This window comes from Pan paniscus, chromosome 2 (assembly GCF_029289425.2).
Source record: "Pan paniscus chromosome 2, NHGRI_mPanPan1-v2.0_pri, whole genome shotgun sequence".
In the NCBI taxonomy this organism is placed as follows: domain Eukaryota; kingdom Metazoa; phylum Chordata; class Mammalia; order Primates; family Hominidae; genus Pan; species Pan paniscus.
Window position 1 is genome coordinate 118,443,950 of NC_085926.1, and position 21,522 is coordinate 118,465,471.

Consider the following 21,522-nt stretch of genomic DNA (forward strand, 5'->3'; position numbering starts at 1 on the left):
CTGAGGTGCGCCTGCTCCTGCAGAGCTGGGTCTCACACAGGCCTGCTCTCCATTCCTCAGGATCCCACCTGTCATCCACTGCACAGGACTCCTAATAGAATTCCATCAAATTTCAGAGCCAGATGGAGCTTGCGGAGTGTATTATTCAAGTTCTTCATTTAACAGCTGAGGAAACACAATTTACAGCTGAAAGCATTGGTAGAAGCCATAATCTGCTATGCGGGCTGAGTCATGGAGGAAGCCAGGCAGCAGCAAGAGAGGCCATGAAGCAGAGAGATGCTCAGAAAGGAGCAGAGAAGAGCGATTGTGAAAGACGATCCCCAGGTTGCCTGGATCCATTTGCTTTTGTTTTCGTTTTTGCTTTTGTTTTTTGATACAGGGTCTCACTCTGTCACCCAGGCTGGAGTGCAGTGGTGTAATTATAGCTCAATGCAGCCTTGACCTCCCAGGTTTAAGCTGTCCTCCTGCCTCAGCCTTCTGAGTAGCTGGGGCTACGTGTGCATGCCATTACACCCAGCTAATTTTGTTTATTTTTTGTAGAGACAGGGTCTCACTATGTTGCCCAGGCTCGTCTCAAACTCCTGGGCTCAAGTCATCCTCCCACCTCAGCCTCCCAAAGTGCTGGGATTACAAGGGATCCATTTTTTTTTTGAGGTCCAGCTGCATCCTTGACCTCAGGCTCCATCAGACTCCCCTGCACACTAGTTACAAATTCCCTTTTTTGCTTAGGAGGTAGCTAAAGTCAGTTGCTGTTACTTGTATACCAGTTACTTAACAGATACAATGAATTAGAATTCAGGCATGTAAAGACACCTGTAAGAGAAAGGGTGGCTCTCAAGCTGAAATTGTGAGCATTGGTGTATTAGTTTCCGTTGGCCGCTGTAAAAAATGACCACAAATGGGGTGGTTAAAAAATGGAAGTTTACTCTTTCACAGTTCTGGAGGCCAGAAGTCTGCAATCCATATCACCAGGGCTGAATCAGGATGTCAGCAGGGCTGTGCTCCCTTCAGGTCATTCTCCTTTCAGAAGCTGGAGGGGGACCAGCCTGACCAACATGGAGAAACCTCGTGTCTACTAAAAATACAAAATTAGCTGGGCATGGTGGTGCATGCCTGTAATCCCAGCTACTCAGGAGGCTGAGGCAGGAGAATTGCCTGAACCTGGGAGGCAGAAGTTGTGGTGAGCCGAGACCGTGCCATTGCACTCCAGCCTGGGCAACAAGAGAGAAACTCTGTCTCCAAAAAAAAAAAAAAGAAGAAGAAGCTCGAGGGGGCAATTTGTTCCTTGCCCCTTCCAGCCTCTGGTGGCTGCTGCCATCCCTTTGCTTGTGACGGTATCACTCTAATCTCTGCCTCTGTGGTCATGCTGCCTTCTCATCTTCTGTCTGTGGCTCTAATAAAAAGGGTTTAATCAAGAAAACATGCCAGGCACAGTGGCTTACACTTGTAATCCTAGCACTTTGGGAGGCTGAGACAGGGGGATTGCTTGAGCCCAGGAATTCAAGATCGGCCTGGGCAACGTGGCGAAACCCGGGCATGGTGGTGCAACCTGTAGTCCCAGCTACATGGGAGGCAGAAGTGGGAGGATTGCTTGAGCCCAGAAGGCAAAGATTGCAGAGAGCTGAGATCACGCCAATTCACTCCGACCTTGGCAACAAGAGCAAGACCCTGTCTCAAAACAAAATAAAACAAAACAAAAGCCACACTAGTTATTTTTTCAGAAATAACTTAAGAAAGTGGTTAAACAGGTATTGGAAGACTGTCCAGGTAAAGTGTGAAAACGTAATTGCAAGAAGCAGCCACCATTCCTAGGGCTAGGGGAAATAAGGGAAGAGGCAGCGTGATCTGGATCTAGAAGCTTAGAAGAGAGGCCCTGCTGAGCTGAAGCCAGGCTGGGGGCTCTTTGTCACTGCTGGTGCCTCTGAACTCAGAGGAGGGACCCACGAAGCTGAAACTCAGATCTCTGAGGACGGGGGACAGCTGGCTGGTGCTGGTGTCTCCAAGTGAACACTATGAGGTCGGCTCACAAGTATGGAAAAAATGGAAACCAGAACCAGTTTTTATCAACAAGGTGAAGAACTTTCCTAGGCAACACTGGCAACAACAGAAAGCAAAGCAGTCCTGAGAAGCTCCTGCTGCCTTCCAGGCATCTCCCTTACTACAAAGGTACAGATGGTCTTCCTTCAAAAGGTCCCTGCTGGACATCTCTCCTCCAAGCCATTACCAATCACCGTAGAATGTGAGAAAGCTGATTTCTACCATCTGGTATACCACCACTTTTTAAAATTGCCTCCCCTTCTCTCTTAGAGGGACACTTGTGTTGCATTTAGGACCATATGGATAATCCAGGATAATCTTCCCATTCATCTCAAGGTCTTTGATGTAATCACACCTGCAAAGACCTTTTTTTGGTCCAACAAGGTAACATTCACAGGTTCTAGGATAAGAATGTAGACATATTTTGGGGGGCCATTATTCAGGCTACCGCTATTGAGATATTTAAAAAGCAAAGTTTCAATTAAAAAGTGGGTTAGCTGTTAGTGGAAGAATAAAAAGTTAGAACCAGTAAGTGGGTCGAATAAAAGGCAGCCGGAACTAAAGAACACAAGGATTTGGCTCTCAAGGTTAGTAGATCCCCTTGGAAGAGGTGGGTTCATCAGGTTATCATGGTCCACCAGCCACGATCACTCAGCTAGCATCTCTTGTTCTTATTTCATGAAAATTTCTGATGATTTGGCTGCTTATATAGATTCACTTACAGTGACAGAATATGCTGATCTGTACATCAAAGTATCTAGTTTATTAAATCTTTTTATTATTACAAATTTAGAAATCAGAATTCTGGTTTTCTGTTCATTCATTTCTACAAGTTTGGGTGACACATATTAGGATCTGAGATGAGGACTGTCCATCCTACAAGTTCAGAAATATAATTTTCCGGCACGCTAATAGTGAATCCATTCACTGTTGAAGGGGGAAATCAAACTGAGTTTTATTCTCTTGGTCATGATTCCAAATTCCTAATGAAGATGTCTAATGGGCCAAACTCAAACCAATTTCCCATCCTGGAACAATCAACTGTGGCTAGGGAATGATAGGGAATGAGGCCCCTTTGAATGTACTGCTTTTATTTAAGATTTATTTGGGAGGGATGGGCCAGTTCCCTTACAAGTTGGAGAATATGGCAAGCAAATCTGCAGTCTGTGTTATAATTGAACTTTCAGAAAGCATTCGACTTCCAAGTGTCACTCATACCTCTACTAAATCTTCTTCATAATCTTGTATTTGTGTATGTCTTCAGGACTCATAAAACGGTAACTTAAACTAGTTAACATAAAACGGTATGTTAACATAAGTTATGTTAACATAAAAAGTTAACATAAAATGGTAACTTAAAACTTAAAAAGCAACTTAAAAAGTTGCTCCTCCTTTCAACATATTCTTGCTTCTACTAAATTAATCTTTTTTTTTTTTTTTGAGACGGAGTGAGCCCAGGCTGGAGTGCAACGACACGATCTCGGCTCACTGCAAGCTCCTTGGGGGGCCTCCCGGGCTCAAGCAATTCTCCTGCCCCAGTCTCCCAAGTAGCTGGGATTACAGACGCGCGCCACCACCACCACGTCCAACTAATTTTTGTATTTTTAGTAGAGACAAGGTTTCACCATGTTGGCCAGGCTGGTCTTGAACTCCTGACCTCGTGATCTGCCCGCCTTGGCCTCCCAAAGTGCTGGGAATTACAGGCATGAGCCACTGTGCCTGGCACTAAATTAATCTTTATAAAATACCTTTGATTTATAATATATGATGACTATGACTATGACTTATATACAATCTCTATGTTTTCTTTTCTTTTCTTTCTTTTTTTTTTCTGAGACAGAGTCTCGCTCTGTCGCCCAGGCTGGAGTGCAGCGGCACGATCTCGGCTCACTGCAAGCTCCCGGGTTCATGCCATTCTCCTGCCTCAGCCTCCTGAGTAGCTGGGACTACAGGCGCCAGCCACCACACCTGGCTAATTTTGTTTTTGTATTTTTAGTAGAGATAGGGTTTCACCATATTAGCCAGGATGGTCTCCATCTCCTGACCTCATGATCCGCCCACCTCAGCTTCCCAAAGTGCTGGGATTACAGGCGTGAGCCACCGCACCCAGCCTACCATCTCTATGTTTTCAGTCCTATATATGTATCTCCTGTATTTCATTATTTAATATTTATTCTTTAAATTGATTCACTATATAATCAAGTATATTAATTTAAAAAATAAGTTCTCTATCATAAATGGAAAACTGATATTATTTTTCTTTTTTTCTTTTGAGATGGGGTCTCACTCTGTCACCCAGGCGGAGTGTATGCCACCACACCCAGCTACTTTTTGTATTTTTAGGAGAGACAGGGTTTCACCATGTTGGCCAGGCTGGTCTCAAACTCCTGACCTCAAATGATCCACCTGCCTTAGCCTCCCAAATTGCTGGGATTACAGGCATGAACCACCATGCCTGGCCCACTTTTTAAAAATAGAAGGTAATCAAACAAATAAATATAGCCGGATGTTAGAATGAGGTTTCCAACCACATTTTTGACTGAGGCTTCAATACGGTAGGTATATTACCAAAGTTCATGTGAGACAGGCTCCTCACGTGTGAATTTACGAAGGAATTTGTGCAGAGCTTGTTCTATGATTTTTGGATATCTTAGCTCAATCAAAGATATTTAAAATAAGTCAAAATGTGAAGAGAGAGGAGGATTTGTGGAAGACCTTTTAGGAGGGACCTGGTGCTATGCTAGAGACCCAAGAGAGGGGGTACTGCCTTCTCCTTAAACGTAGTGCAATAATAAAAACAAACAAACAAAAAAAGAAACCTAGTGCAAGAAGCTTCCTTGGAACTACAAGGAGAGCTATGGAAGGTGCTCTCTGCACTTAGGGGATATAGGACAATGGCTCCTGACTCCCACCCAAGAAAATGTAGAAGTTACTGTGTTAGTCTTGACCTGCCGTCCTAATTGAGTGACCTGGAGGAATTCTTGCTTTCTTCTAGCAAGAAGCCAGAGGGGAATGCTGTTTTTTAGAGGCTTTCAAAGAAGTTATCAATGACCACTTGAACTAGACATCATTAGGTACCCTGCACCATGGAATGATGGAAATCTCCATGAAAGTGCCCAGGCAGGTAGCCACGTTCGACTTTCTGCTTGACCCAGAGAGCTCTCAGCCACTAGCCAGCAAGGACTGTCCTTTGACCTATACCTCTCGTCCCTCCAGCCTCCCCCTTTCTGTCCCTGAAAGAAGTCAAACTTCAGCTAACAAGTGAAGGAGGAAGTGAGTGGGGAGAGCAGAAACCAACCACACTCCCTTTCTGGAAAACAGGCAGCCGTCAAGTAGAAGCCTTGCCTAGGGAACAGGAAGAAAATGGAAGAGCTGACTAATATCTAGGACTTGATATTCAAACTACCAAATTAAGACTGAGTTTGTACATAAAAGTCTGTAAGACTGTCTTTTATCTAAGCATTAGTAAAAAAAATATATATATACACACACATATATATACACACACACACATACACACACACACACTCACACACACACACACATATATACACACACACACACACACACACACACACACACATATATACCAGGCTTGCTGGGTTATTTTCCAGTGGTAGAAAGAAAGCTTTCTCCACTGGATAAAGTTTAGAGTTGACACAGGAAACAGAAAACGAAGTTGGATTTCGATTGTGTCACAGTCACACTTGTTCAATGTACTGCTTCTATAAACATGATGAAAACAAAAAAGTTATACTTCTAAAAGGTAAAAGTTTTAAAACCATGACAATCAAGTAATACATATTTATAAGATGCATACAAAAAATAGCTGCATGATTTAAACATGTGAAGAACTCCTTGATCTAGGCTTAAGATTGGCCAGTTGGGTGACTAATGCTGGCATTAAACCTAGATGCTTCCTTAGTTCAGGATGAGTGGTGCCCCTGCTTGGTGATGTGATACAGATGGGGCACCTTGGCAGTCCACCGCCATTTGGATGCAATCTTAATATGGGAATGATAGCCTATCTAGACTACCAGGGGTGAAACGATGGGAGCAGTCATTCTTACCATCCCTACTTCCAAAAAGTCATACTGAGGCTGGGCGCGGTGGCTCACGCCTGTAATCCCAGCACTTTGGGAGGCCAAGGTGGGTGGATCACTTGATGTCAGGAGTTCAAGACCAGCCTGGCCAACATGGTGAAACCCTGTCTCTACTAAAAATACAAATATTAGCCGGGTGTGGTGGCGGGCGCCTCTAGTCCATTACTTGGGAGGCTGAGGCAGGAGAATTGCTTGAACCTGGGAGTCGGAGGTTGCAGTGAGCTGAGATCGCACCACTGCACTCCAGCTTGGGTGACACAGCGAGACTGTCTCCAAAAAAATAAATAAATAAAAATAAAAGTCATGCTGAAATGTTCAGTATATGAATGTCTGAAACATTCATGACAGAGTCTGTTAATTTATATGGTCTGTGTAACCATGTTTCTACCTACTGTGCCCAATGTATTTTTTCTGTAATATACATTAAAATAATTATTGAGTCAAAAAAAGGTTCAGCAATATGTGTCTGACATCATCCTGCATATTATACTCTCCCAGCATCCTCAGGCCTTGTTTTACCTAGCAGATGTGTCTCTCACTGAGCTCAGCCCACTGCCTCTTTGGAGGGTAAAGCCTCTATGGTTTTCCATTCTTGTCATGTTCTCTGGGTTCCAATCCTCTGAACAGATTCAAATCTGCTCTTCCTTCAGGATTTCTCTATATCTCCTTGCAGTTTTTTTTTTTTTTTTTTTTGGAGACAGTCTTGCTCTGTTGCCCAGGCCAGAGTGAAGTGGCATGATGTCGGCTCACTGCAGCCTCCACCTCCCAGATTCAAGCGATTCTCATGCCTCAGCCTCCTGAGTAGCTGGGACCACAGGTGCCCACCACCACGCCTGGCTAATTTTTGTATTTTTGTTAGAGATGGGGTTTCACTATGTTGGCCTGGCTGATCTCAAACTCCTGACCTCAGGTGATCCACCCACCTAGGCCTCCCAAAGTGCTGGGATTATAGGTGTGAGCCACTGCACTTGGCCTCCTTTCAGTTTTATCAATTTTTGCTTTACATAGTTTGCAGCTCTGTTGTTTGGTACAAGCACATGTAGGATTGCTATATGTCATTGGTAGATTGACTCTTTTATTACATAGTATCCTTCTCTGGTAATTATCTTTGTTCTGAAGTCTACTTTATTAATATTGTTAATATTAAGTCTATGTGATTGATATGACCATTTCTGCTTTCCTTTGATTAATGTTTGCATGGTATATCTTTTTCCATCCTTTTACTTTCAACCTGCCTATATCATTATATTTAAAGCAAGTTTTTTGCACAGAGCATTTAGTTGGATCATGTTTTTAAAACCAATCTACCAATCTCTTTTAGTTAATGCATTTAGACCATTTGCATTTAATGTAATTGTTCATCTGTTAGGGTCTAATTATTTATTTTTATTTACTTATTGTTAATGAACATAAGCTTTATTACATCAAATAATAAATACATATAAATCTGCAAGAAGTTTTAGTCATTTTGAAATATGTTTTGATGAACTTACAGCAAACATAGAACTAAAATCTACATACAATCTTAGTAAAAAATAGTTAAGTTTAGTTGGTTACTCTTTATTCTGTATTTATAACTTGTGCATCTTTAATTTCAAAGCATTGATAGTGATGCAATACTTAAGCAAAAAAGAACTTATAGAGAATGTATACTGTATGGCAATCCAGGGACTGGCTACTAAGTAAAGAGTGCTGTCAGTATTCATCAAAAATAAAATTCATAGAGGTGTATTACTTTATGGAATGGAACAAAAAACAATTTAGGTGCATGAATGTATTCAAAAGAGAAGATTAATGTGCAACACTGGTATCTTGGAGGCAAGCAACAGTTTGCTGTAGGACAAAAAACTTTTACCTGCATCTTTTAAATCAATGCTTTAAAAAATCTGAGTAGCTCTAACTACTTAAAATGCAAATCCTAATCAACTGTAAGATCTTTGCTAGTTTGAGAACCTACTGAACCACGGGAAAGAAACCAGGAAGAAAAACCAAATGATTACCATTTTGAAAACATGTTTCATCTGGACAGGGGAGATGAACTGTAACTTCCTATCTTGTAAAAAGATGGAATACCTCGCAAAACTATGAAGGTGGTTAGAATCTGGCATTCCATTCTGTTTTAGCCAAGCACTCCCAAACTAGTCCTTTAGCATGAGTGATAACTTGTTTTGGTCTCTTCATTGTGCTCTTGCTCCCTGTACAGGTGGATCTGATCACTCCCTCAGCTCTTGGATGATAGCCAGCAGTTTAGCACATTTGCTTTGGGGTCACTTGGCTGTTTCCAGTTCCCTGGGTATAGCCTAGGGATGGTGGCCTATAGTCACTCAGCAGCTGGTGGTACTGTGAGAATAATACCATATGGGTAGAAGGTGACATAGAAGGTGACAAGCTCTCAGCTGAGTTGAGGGAGGTGGTAGGCATTTTCAAGGTCAAGTTTAGTTTGTATGACATTCTTTCATCTCCATTCCCAGTAGCAGATTTTTATACACACACACACACACACACACACACACACACACACACACACACACAGACTGGTGCTGAAAACTGTGGCTGTCTTCCAGAAGCCCAGAGAATTTTGGGCTTTGGGATTAGAGGCTAAAAACCCTAGATATGATCAAGAGTGATCTGTTCCCTGTTGTGCACACAGCATATCAGAACACTTTGGCTTGTAGCTTCCTAATACACGTTCTTATCCATCTGTCCTCCAGGAAAGATACAATAGGACAGATAGACACACAGATGTACACATGCACACACACACACACTCCAACATATTTGAACACGGCTAATAGAAAAACGAAATGAATTGAATATAGGAAAGGGTACAAAAATAATTTATTAGAAGGAATGGTGTGGGACAAAGCTAGCATTTATTGATCACCCACTATGTGTCAGATATCCCATTATTTCATTTAATTATTTTCTTTTTTCATGGACAAATAAAAATTGTATACATTTGTGGTATAAAACATATTTTGAAGTATGTACATTGTGAAAGGGCTAAGTCAAGCTAATTAACCTACATGTTACCTTATGTACTTATCTTTTATTTGTGGTGAGAACACTTAAAATCTACTCTATTAGCATTTTTCAAGTATACAATACATTGGTCTTAAATTTAGTCACCATGTTGTAAAATAGATCTCAAATCATTTAATTTTTCAAGTTGGTATTATTACTCTCCTTTTACAAATAAGTAAACTGAGGCTCAGGGAGATTAAATAGTTTGTCTAATGTCACATCTAATAACTGGCAGAGCCCAAATTCAAACTTTAATTTGTTGGATTTGAAAATCTTTGGCTTTGCTGTCTGTCTCTTATGGAAGAAGGTGGAGCTTGGGGGAACTGGCATTAGGAGATTAGGTAATAGAGATGGTTGGTTAAGTCCATGAGGTGGCCACAGAGATGGATGTGGCTGGATTTCACTGTCTTCCTCCACCCCTCCTATTCTCATAGTTGTGATATACATTGCCTCAGAGTTGCAGCTTTCTTTCTTCCCAGGATGAACTTTAAAAAAAAATTTAATTAACAAAAAATACTTTTAATAACCAAATAGTTATAGGGTACCATGTGATATTTTGATCTATGTTTTATACACATTTGAGAAAGATTAATGAAGCTAATTAATATATCTACCTCACCAACTCATAATTTTTTGTTGGGAGATTAATAGTGAAGAGACAATAAAAGAATAGTTAATCTATTCTTTTAGCAATTTTGAAATATATGATACATTATTATTAACTGTGGTCACCTATCATACGGTGCAATAGGTCACTAAAACTTATCCCTCCAGTCTAACTGAAACTTGGTACTTTTTGGTGATTAACATTGTCCCTTTCCTTATCCCTTCTCCTGCCCCAGCCTCTGATAACCACCTTCTACTCTTTGTTTCTATGAGATTGACTTTTTTTGATTTTCCATATAAGTGAAATCACAGTATTTTGTCTTTCTGTGCCTGGCTCATTTCATTTAACATAAATTCCTCCAGTTCCAGCTATGTTGCTGTGAAGAACAGAAGTTCCTTCTTTTTGAAGGTTGTATAGTATTGCATTGTGTATATATGCCACCATTTCTGTGTCCATTCACCCTTTGATGGACACTTAGTTTGAATCCATATCTTGGCTATTGTGAATAATGCTGAAATGAATATGGTAGTGCAGGTATCTCTTAGATACACTAATTTCAAATTTCAATTTCTTTGGAAACAGGATGACTGGATCGTATGGTCATTCTATTTTTAGGTGTTTTTTTTTTTGTTGTTTGTTTGTTTTTTGTTTTGTTTTGTTTTGAGATGGAATTTCACTGTTGTCGCCCAGGCTGGAATGCAATGGTGCGATCCCAGCTCACTGCAATCTCTGCCTGCTGGGTTCAAGAGATTCTCCTGCCTCAGCCTCCTGAGTAGCTGGGATTACAGGTGCCTGACACCATGCCTGGCTGATTTTTGTATTTTCAGTAGAGACTGAGTTTCACCATGTTGGCCAGCCTGGTCTCAAACTCCTGGCCCCAGGTGATCTGCCCGCCTCAGCCTCCCAAAGTGCTGGAATTACAGGCATGAGCCACTGCTCCCAGCCTTATTTTTAGTTTTTTTGAGGCACCTCCACACTATTTTCCAAAATGGCTGTACTAATTTCCATTCCCAACAACAGTATACAAGGGTTCCCTTTTCTTCACATACTTACCAACCCTTGTAATCATTCAGCTTTTTGATAATAGTCATTTTAACAGATGTAAGACTATATCTCATTGTGGTTTTAATTTGCATCTCCCTGATAATTAGATATGTCTGAACATTTTTTTCATATATCTGTTGGCCACTTGTATCTTTCTTTGAGAATTGTCTGTTCAGATCTTTTGCCCATTTTAAAATCAAGTTATTTGTTTTCTTGCAATTGAGTTTCTTATATATTTTGGATATTAGCCCCTTATCAGACATATGGTTTGCAAATATTTTCTCCCAGTCCATGGGTTGTCTCTTCACTTAATTGCTGGCTTTGCTGTGCAGAAACTTTTTAGTTTGGTGCAATCTCATTTGTCTATTTTCACTTTGGTTGCCTGTGCTTTTGGAAGGATAAACTTTTATTTCAAGGGAAAATGCTGGACTCAGTTCTGCTCTCATCTTAGATCTGAAGGGAGTTGGCCAGGTCTCCTCTTCTTGAGGGTACATGACTAAGAGAGATGGGAGGGGGCCCACAGCACAGAGACCTGTTGCCAAGAACATCTCAGGGTGGAGAGACCTTTGGAACATTTTTTTCCACTCTACATCAGACAGAATAAAATTGATTAGCATTTAATTGGTTTCAGCTGTTCTTAACATGTTGCATAGAAAACGTCAATGTACTTTGCTAAATTCAATATTCCTTATGGTTAACAGATTGAAAACCAAAAACGTCCTTGAAGAAAACACCAGAAATCAGTGCTTTAGATCACACTGAGTTGTTTGCTATTGGTCACCCACTTGGAATGTTCTGGGAATGCTAACTACTTTGGATTGGATATATTCAGAAAAGAAACAAATCTTTGTCTGGTAAGACTGTTGGGTAGATAACTGCTTAGGAATCAAGATATCTATGTTGCAGTTCCAGCTTTCCCTGCACAGCCATGTGATTTTGGATAAACCTCTTCACCTCTCTGGATTATATTCAGGTTTCTAATCTAGAAAATGAGGAGATGAGCTCAGTGATCTCCAAAGTTGCTTTCATCTCTTACATGTATAATTGATTTGCATCATTCTGATGCTTCACTACAATTCTGGAAAAACGATGGTACAATCATCTCTCCTTAAGCAATGTGCAGAATAGCAACAGCAAATTGTGTCTTGGAACCCAATGAGGAAGAGGTTTCAAAGAAAATACACTGGTTAAGCCTTAAATAATAAGGCATTTTAGTCTCAAAGGCCAGAGGATAAATGAGGGGCTGGGAAAATCTGACTACTTCACTGTGTGTTCTTGGCCAAAGATACTTCAGTCCCTACCCTTCATATCTCCATCTACAAAACGCAAATAAGGACATCTCCTGTTAACGCAAAAAGCTGTTAAGAGATTTGGTCAAAAGCTAAGTGCAAATCATGGGTATCAGACACTGACAGCTACAGATGGGCTACAGTTTCAGTAACTGCTCTTTTTCAATCCTACTTCCTGCTCTTGCCTGTATTCTCTTAAATTGTTCATTCTCCAAGTTTTTCTGCCATTATTTCTCCTGCCTTGCTACTTCTCTCGTGCTGAATCATCTTCTTTGTGTCTTTCCTTTACCAAAACTCATGAATGACGAAGGTGGCAGCTAGAACAGTGAAAAGCTCCAGAGAATTTCTGTTCTGTGGCCCAGCTGCTTAGGAGGCCCTGAGAGGAAGCCATCTGAAGCCCTGCTTGCTATCCACTTGCCTCTCTGGGGTCCCCAACAGCTGTTGGTCCCTTACTACCAGACCTCAAATTAGCATTCAACGGGCTGATTTGCAGGCCTAACTCCAAGGCTTGGGGAATTCCTGATCCATTTCCACAGCCCTGGGAGCTTCCTCAATGATCCCCAGGGCTATGAGGCTGAATGTGGACTTACTTATGCTTGAGCAGAGAGAAACATCAGGCACTTCCATGGAATGCCTTCCTCATCTCCCAAAGCTAAAGACTTTACTGAGCTTCTGTAAATGTTAATGTCAAGATAGCTCAGATTGTTGGTCCCATAGCTAGTGCTGCTGAAACCATGGACACAGGGTTTCATAAAAATCACAAGGCCAAAGCTGGCTCAAGGGAATGCTAGAGCCCTGCTATGGATGGTAACATTGAAAGAAGAGCTGTTGGCTTTGACTGCGATGGTTCTCCGGGAGTTAATGCTCTTCCTAGGTGAAGTAGATTTATGTTAGCAATGCAAAAAGTTATGATATCAGAGGCAAGACCAGATATTGGAAGTTGCGGGCTGTTTGTAAACTTCAGTAGGGGTATAATATCAATATGGAACTCTCTTTCCCAGGGTCAAATTATGCACTGGCAATCTGAAATGAGGGAGAGAGTTCAGTCTTGGTCATTGACTCAGTATCTGGGACTGCCAGCCTTACTAGATTGGAGAATAGGTGAACACTGTTCTCTTTTTCTGAAAATGGCATACGTGCACCTAAGAGGGGAGTAAAGGCTTATAGGCAGCTAGGTCTTCCCAGTCCCTTCTAGTGCCTCTTTACCATACTCAGGGTAAGACTTGCCTGCAAATCAGTGATTCTAGAAAGCAACACAGCATTTCTCAAGTTTCCTTCTCAGTAAGTAGTGGGATATTCGATCTCTCTGAATGACCCTAGAGAGCCTGTTGAGTGAATCCTCTTGTGCAGCAAAGTCCACAGTGTAACACTGCTGTGTGCTGAATACTCACTTGGAATCTGGTTCTCTTGCGATTTTAATTAAAACCTACTGAATCTTTCCCTGGCAACTTGGGAATGTTAGGACAACTAAATTCCTCTTCAAAGACTTAACTTCCTGCCACCTGTGAATAAATCCTACCCGCTTCTTGCAAATTGCATGTTTACCCTATTTGGAAAGGTTTAAGTCTCAGCCAATTAGGTCAGCTTAGATTGTGCTGTCCAACCCCAGCCAATAGGGGAAGGACACAGAAACAGGAACTGTATTAGGGTTAAAAACCCCTTCCCTCCTTTGTTCAGTGGGCTCTTGTGATTGTAACAGGTGCAAACAGCACCCTTCTGCAGAAGCAAAAGTGCCTGGCTGAGAAATTTTCTGTCTAAGTGCAGGTTTCTTTTGGCTACACCGAGCACTTGTTTCCAACAAATCTGGGGGCTCATCTGAGATCCCACTCTCCTTTGGGAGGGGCTAGCGATTATCTTGCATGGGGAGATGCGTCCCACTGCCTTGTTGTGGTGGCCCAAGCAGCGGAGGATCAAGTCCTGCCCAAAGTGATGACTAAATCCAGACTCTGAGCAATGCAGGCATAGAAGGATCCTTAAGAACTCTATGGCGACCAGGTAACTCTGTGCACAGACCAAGGCAAGAAACATCGCTATTGGGGCGACAAAGTCTTCCTTGGTGGTCAGGATCTCTGGAGGTTGAAAGTGTGTGAGTGAGACTCGCCATTGGGTGAGAAGCGAGTGTGGAGTCTGGACTTGGTTCCGTGGTCACCTCATACGGCTTAGGGCGGTTTTCCAGTTGGGGGATTATATCGACCCACCAATGCTAAGAGGGATCTAAAATTCCCACAAGGGAAGTGGCCAATAAGGACAGGTGAGTGCTCACGAGAGTGCAAGAAACGTCCAGTGGGAAAAGGGGAGGTTGAGCCTCTGGGACACGGAGGTGCAAGAAATCTCTAATATGAGAGATTGAGCCTCACCAACCTCCAGGATGGGAAATACCCCAAGTAAGACAGGGACTACAAAAGGCCAAGCAGGCAATAAAATTCTGCCTGACAGTCCCCTAAGCCTTATGCTAAAATGCTGGAAGGATAATGAAAGGACCAAACACAGGAAAAGGCAGCAAATGATAAAGTATTGCTGTTTTATTTGGACTAAGGAACCCATCCTCAGACCTTCGGTCTTTTGGCCAAAGTTTGGGTCAGACAAGGACTGGATATGCCAACTCCTGATCCAGTATGTCAATGATAAAAGTCCAGTTTCTCCAGAGGAGATAGATTATGCTATATGTTGGAGACAAGGACCTGTCCTTCTTTATTCCCTAAAGGATAAAAAGCAAAACCAAACTCAGTACCCCCCAAGGACGACCTAGCTAAGTCAAATTCTATATCTAAAGATGCATGGGATCCTCTAGTCCATCTTCCCCTGCCTACTCCTCTGCCCCAAGTTGAATACTCAGTCCCTCCCCCATATAACCCTGCCCCATGGGCCTTGCCACCCCACATCCCTGCTGGACAGCCACTCAAATATGCCTCTTCCTCAGGAAAGCTCCAGTGAGAAATAGAACAATGCCAAAGGGGTATTCAAAACTTTCCTTTCCCCTCTTCCTCAAAGAAGTCTGCCCAATCCCTTTTTCCCTTAAGGGAAGTACTGCTAGGAGGAGTGGATATTGGCTTCATAAATGCCCCCCTTAAGCAGTTCAGAGCTTATAAATCTAAAAAAGGAAGTCAAGCCACTGTTAGATGACCCTTTTGGAGTTGCAGATCAAATTAACCAATTTCTGGGGCCACAACTGTAAACTTGGGCTGAATTAATGTCTGTTCCAGGTATTCTCTTCTCAGGAGAGGAAAGAACCATAAACCACAGGGCTGCTATGAAAGTCTGCGAGTGCGAACACTCTCCTGGTCAAAATGTCCTTGCAGCGGAGCATAAATGACCAGACACGGATCCTCAGTGGGATAACAACAACGTGGCCCATTCAGAAAACATGAGAGATCTCAGAGATTTGATAATTAAAGGGATTCAGGAATCAGTTCCTCTAACCCAAAATATTTCCCAAGCATTTAATGTACAACAAGGGAAAGATGAAGGGCCCATGGAATTCTTAAACCTACTTAAGGAACAGATAAGAAAATATGGAGGTTTAGACATAGAGGACCCACTGGGATAAGGGATGTTAAAACTCCACTTTGTCACCAACAGTTGGCCAGACATTACGAGGCATTATAAAAGATAGAAAATTGGGAAAAGGTATATGTACAGAGGGAAGAGGAAAGGTGGAAGCAAAAGGCAAAAATTTTGCTGTCCACCCTACAACAGGGAACTCTTCAACAGGGAGCCCAGGGAAATAGAACTTGTAAACCTTCCAAGTACCCGGCTGCCAGACCCTATACAGGAAGCAAAGGGATGAAACCCGACAGTCAGGGAACAGGAAGGGGGAGAGGGGAAAACAGATGTTTCAGGCATGGAAAGCCAGGACACTTTAAGAGGGAATGTCCCGAATGGGAGAGAGAGAAGGAAGTCCTTCCACTCATGACATTTGAAGAAGAATAAGCGGTCAGGGGCTCTACATCTTCCATCTCGAGTCCCACCAAGAGCCCTTGATAAATTTTACAGTGGGACCCAAATCAGAGATGGCTCACTGACTCAAGAATTTTAAAATATGAAGCTATCTTACTAGAAAGAGATGACCTGACACTAACCACTGACAATTCACTCAACCCTGCTGCTTTCCTAAGAGGAAATCCAAACCCGGAAGAACCTGAGCATAAAAGCTTAGATCTAATCAGTTATCAAACTAGAGTCAGACTGGATCTAAGCGAAACCCCCTTCCAAACAGGGCGTCACCTCTTTATAGATGGTTCCTCCCTGGTCATTGGAGGAAAAGGGCACAACGGGTACTCTGTAGTTGATGGGGAAACCCTTACAAAGGTAGAGTCAGGAAGACTGCCAAATAACTGGTCTGCCTAAATATGTAAACTGCATTAAACCAAGCATTAAAATCCCTGCAGAATCAGGAAGGAACTATTTACACTGACTCCAAGTATGCCTTCGGAGTAGTCCATACCTTTGGTAAGATATGGACTAAATGAGGCCTCATCAATAGTAAGGGCCAAGATTTGGTCCACAAGGAATTAATTATGCAAGTACTAGAAAATCTTCAGGTGCTGGAAGAAATTGCGTGTCCCAGGACACAAAAATTGCATGTCCCAGGACACAAAATAACCCATCGTTTGAAAGCCGGGGAAATAACCTCGCTGATGAAATAGCTAAGCAAGCTGCCTCTTCCCAAGAGGCACCCATTTGCCATCTAACCCCTTGTCCCTCCTATCCAGCTGTGATCCCCATCTTCTCCCTTGCAGACCAAGAGAAACTAAAGAAAATAGGAGCTAAGGAGAGCCCAGAGGGAAAGTGGGTACTACCAGATGGAAGGGAAATATTGTCACAGCTTCATCAAGGAACTCACTGGGGTCCACAAGCTATGTGCGATGCAGCCCTCAGAGTCTATGGGTGTGTAGGGATATATACCCTCACTAGGCAAGTGGCGGATGGTTGCATAGTGTGCAGAAAAACTAATAAGCAAACCCTAAAGAAGCAATCTCTTGGGGGAAGAAACCCAGGGTTGAGGCTGTTCCAAAGCGTCTAAGTTGATTACACTGAAATGCCCCCAATAGGCCACCTCACGTATTTACTAGTAATAGTAGACCATCTCACCCACTGGGTAGAAGCCATCCCCTTCCCAAGTGCAGCGGCCAGTAACGTAGTCAAAGCACTGTTGGAACATATCATACCCAGGTTTGGACTAATAGAGAACATTGATTCGGACAATGGGACCCACTTCACTGCACACATCATTAAGGGGCTAACCCAAGCACTAGGAATAAAATGGGAATATCATACTCCCTGGCATCCGCCCTCACCAGGGAAGGTATAAAGAATGAATCAAACTCTAAAAAATCACCTAACCAAATTAATCTTTGAAACCCGGTGACCATGGACTAAATGCTTTCCCATTGCCTTACTAAGAATCTGAACTTCCCCTTGAAAATATCTTGGTCTGTTCCCTTATGAAATGCTCTACAGGCTGCCTTATCTAAATTCCATTACTGACCTTCCTACACTTAAAGCAAACAAAAAAATCATTTTCTCAAAAAAAATATGTATTTGGTCTGTCTTCCACCCTTTCCTCCATCAGGACTCAAGGCCTCCTAGCGCAAACTCCACCCCTCGAATTCCCAGTTCACCAACACCAGCGCAGAGATTATGTCTTTATCAAAAGTTGGAAAGAGGGAAAGCTCAAACCAACCTGGGAAGGACCTTATCTAGTACTCCTAACCACTGAGACAGCAATCCAATGGCCGAGAAAGGGTGGACCCACCACACTCGAGTAAAAAGGGCCCCACCCCCTGCAAAGTCATGGACCATCACTCCAGGACCAACGCTCTCCAAACTAACATTCAAAAGGGTTTAATCTGTCTTTTCCTTCTTCCTTTAGCTACCGGAGGACATCTTATCATGAATGTAACCCGCTAACCCTTTCCCCAAACAATTACATTTGATGCTTGTCTTGTCATGCCTTGTGGGGATCTCCAAAGTCAAAGACACCTAGCTTCCTCAGAAAAATACCTTTGCTCCTCCAGAGAAACTGACACCCCCACCTCTTGCAATTGGTGGGGACACACCTGAAGTTGGGGATTATGTTATCAGTGGGGCGATGTTCTCTGGACCACTGAATATCAGGGCTGGACCTCCTCAGTGGGTTGCACCGAACTAAAACCCTACCTCCACTTCATCAAAGGAACTTCTCCCCCAATTGTCGGTCTTATCTTTGCAAACCAGTACTTATCTCTATTAATATCCCTACCTCCACCAACCCTACACCCACTTTAAAGTGCTTTTATGGCCTGTTAGTGGACATCACTGGAAAGGACCCTATGGGCTTCTTTCAAATGCGCTTTGTTTCTTCTCCTCCATCTCCCACCATTGCCCCTTCCCCAAACCCACAAAATTAAACCATTTCTTGCTTCATGCCCAAGGACAAAACCAAAGCAGCTGTAGTAGAATTCAAAGACTTAAAGCAAACCCTAGCCATAGAAACTGGGTATCAAGATGTAAACGCCTGGCTGGAATGGATTAAATATTCCAGTCCCACCCTAAATAACAGCAATTGTTACGCTTGTGAAATGGGCAGGCCAGAGACGGAAACTGTTCCCTTCCCACTCAGATGGGCCAACCAACCAGGTATGGACTGTATAGTAGCTCTCTTCCAGCACTCCAAAGCCTGGGGAAACAAGTCATGTGCCGCTCTTTTACTAATTTTCCCAAAGGTCAGGAGCCCTATGGGACAGCCCCCAAGGCCCATTTGACTTCCAGCTCACAATGCCAATTTTACCTCATGTCTCTCACTGCAAGGGGAAAATTTGACATTCCTTGGAAACCTGACAGGATGTAGTGGGCCTTAATGTTTTCAAGAGCTCACCAATCAGTCAGCCCTAGTCCACCCCAAGCGGATGTGTGGTGGTATTGTGGGGGACCAATATTGGGTACACTGCCAAGAAGTTGGAACAGTGCTTGCACCCTAATCCAATTGGCCATCCCTTTCACCTTGGCATTTCATCAACCAGACAAAAAACAGGTAACCCGAAAAAAAATGAGAAACCCCTCATGGGTCCTTTGACCCCCACGTTTACATAGACAGTATTGGGGTCCTGCAGGGGGTACAAAATGAATTCAAAGCTCAAAACCAAATAGCCACTGGGTTTGAGTCTATCTTATTCTGGTGGTCCACTATAAACAAAAGTGTAGACTGGATAAATTATATATACTACAGTCAGCAGCAATTTGTCAATTATACCAGAGATGCCATAAAAGGAATAACTGAATAGTTAGGCCCTACCAGCCAGATGGCCTGGGAAAATAGAATAGCCCTTGACATGATGTTGGCCGAAAAAGGTGGAGTCTGTGTCATGATTGGGGTCCAGCATTGTAACTTTATTCCTAATAATACAGCCCCTGACGGGACAATCACAAAAGCCTTACAAGGCCTTATCACCCTAGCAAATGAATTAGCCGAAAACTCTGGAATAGACGACCCCTTACGGGCCTGATGGAAAGGTGGTTTGGAAAATGGAGGGGACTCATGACCTCAATCTTTACCTGTCTTCCAATTGTTACAGGTGTACTCATTCTGTGGGCTGCTGTATCACACCTTGTATTCGTGGGTTAACCCAAAGGCTCATAGAAGCAGCTCTCACAAAAACCTTCCCCACCTCTCCCCCTACGCACTCAGATAAGCTCTTGCTCCTAGATAATCAAGAAGAACAACAAGGCCGAATCCTATTGAAGAGATTTTAAGAGGAAGAACTATAAAATAGAAGAGGGGAAATTGTTAGGACAACTACATTCCTCTTCAAAGACTTAACTTCCTGCCACCTGTGAATAAACTCTACTCCCTTCCTGCAAATTACGTGTTAACCCTATTTGGAAAGGTTTAAGTCTTAGTCAGTCAGGTCAGCTTAGATTGTGTGGTCCAACCTCAGCCAATAGGGGAAGGACACAGAAACAGGAACTGTGTTAGGGTTAAAAACCCCCTTCCCTCCTTTGTTTGGTGTGCTCTTGTGATTGTAACAGGCGCAAGCAGCACCCTTCTGCAGAAGTAAAGGTGCCTTGCTGAGAAATTTTCTAAGTGTGGGTTTCTTTTGGCTATGCCGAGCACTTGTTTACAACAGGAATGTTATACTATTTCAGGCATCATTCCTGTTGAGTTTACCCATGGTTAGAAATGTAAGGGAGTCCATGGAATAGAAATGAGAGAAGAATTAAAGTTCTTTGTAAACTCTAAATGCTAATGTTGTTTATTATCATTATTGGTATCTAAAATGCCATAGACCCTCCCTCAGTGCTTCTCTTTCCTATGCATTGAGTCAGGGAATAGGGCTTTGTCACTTGGTGACTTACATGCTTATATTTCCCCAGGAGAAGCCCAACCCCATCCTTCTAGATTCATTAGGTCCTAGTTCTGCTCTTCCTCCCCTTAGTCATATCAACAGCCATACACACTGCCCCAGGCAATTCCTCTAATTTTCCACCTCTGAGTCATCTTGAGTTACAAATGGATGATGGAAGGTCACATAATTTTTGTTTTATTATAAAGAGGAAAAATGAGGGAGCATTTATTCTTGCAGTCACTCTGTGCTCCTCAAATGTTGCTCTGGCTCAGGTATGGGAGAGGAGGGTGTGGTTGGAATCGTGCCTCAAGTCCCCCCAAGTTCTCAGGGCAGCCTCTGTTTCTCCTCGGCTCTCCTCTTCCAGCCCTTCTAAAGGCTTCTCTTTCTTTCTCTGACATCCTGTTAGTATGAACTCATGTAAGCTATTTAATGAGTCAGGCAGTGTTATCCAATTTTTATAAATTGAATGATAGAGGTTTATGAGAAAACAGCCATGATTATGAAAAGTGCCAAGAATATTAAGTTCTGCACTGCTGCTTTTGAATTGGCCTTTATTAAAAACTGATTATAATTCTTCTGGGGTCAGTGCTGCTAAAAGTATTAAAAATTGACCTGGAAATTCTGTATTTTCATGATGCCTGTTTTCCCCAGTTATTTGTTTTCAGCCAGATAATTTGATATATCTGAAGATATGTTGCATTTGCCATAGGCCATAAACTTTATTTTCAGTTGCTGCACCCTGGAAACCCAAGATACTCAGAACATTGTTATTTATATTGAGAGAAAAAGATTTTCTTTTAATCAATCAGATTTACTTTAGCAGTAATTAGGTCAGCTGGAACAAATCTGCATTTTCTCAACATTTTTAGTGGTGGTGAAATGAGAACTACTGTGTCCCATAATTATGCATTCAGATATTATACTATCAAAAAACACCAAATTAAGAAAAAACAATGAAATGAAATGGACAAATCCGAGAAAACTCTCTTCTTCCTCTGCCACTCACCTTCCCCCTTTTCTGGCTATTTGAGCATAAGCAGTTTCACTATTGTCCAGGAGAGTTTTAATTTTACTTCTTGTTAGGGTGACTATTA

The 21,522-nt window shown here is 42.4% G+C and overlaps 1 pseudogene; it reads right to left on the bottom strand.

Moving 5' to 3' along the window:
• Window positions 1-8,234: 8,234 nt before the first annotated feature.
• On the bottom strand, window positions 8,235-8,591 carry LOC100976053 (cyclin-dependent kinase 2-associated protein 1-like; annotated as a pseudogene).
• Window positions 8,592-21,522: the final 12,931 nt, after the last annotated feature.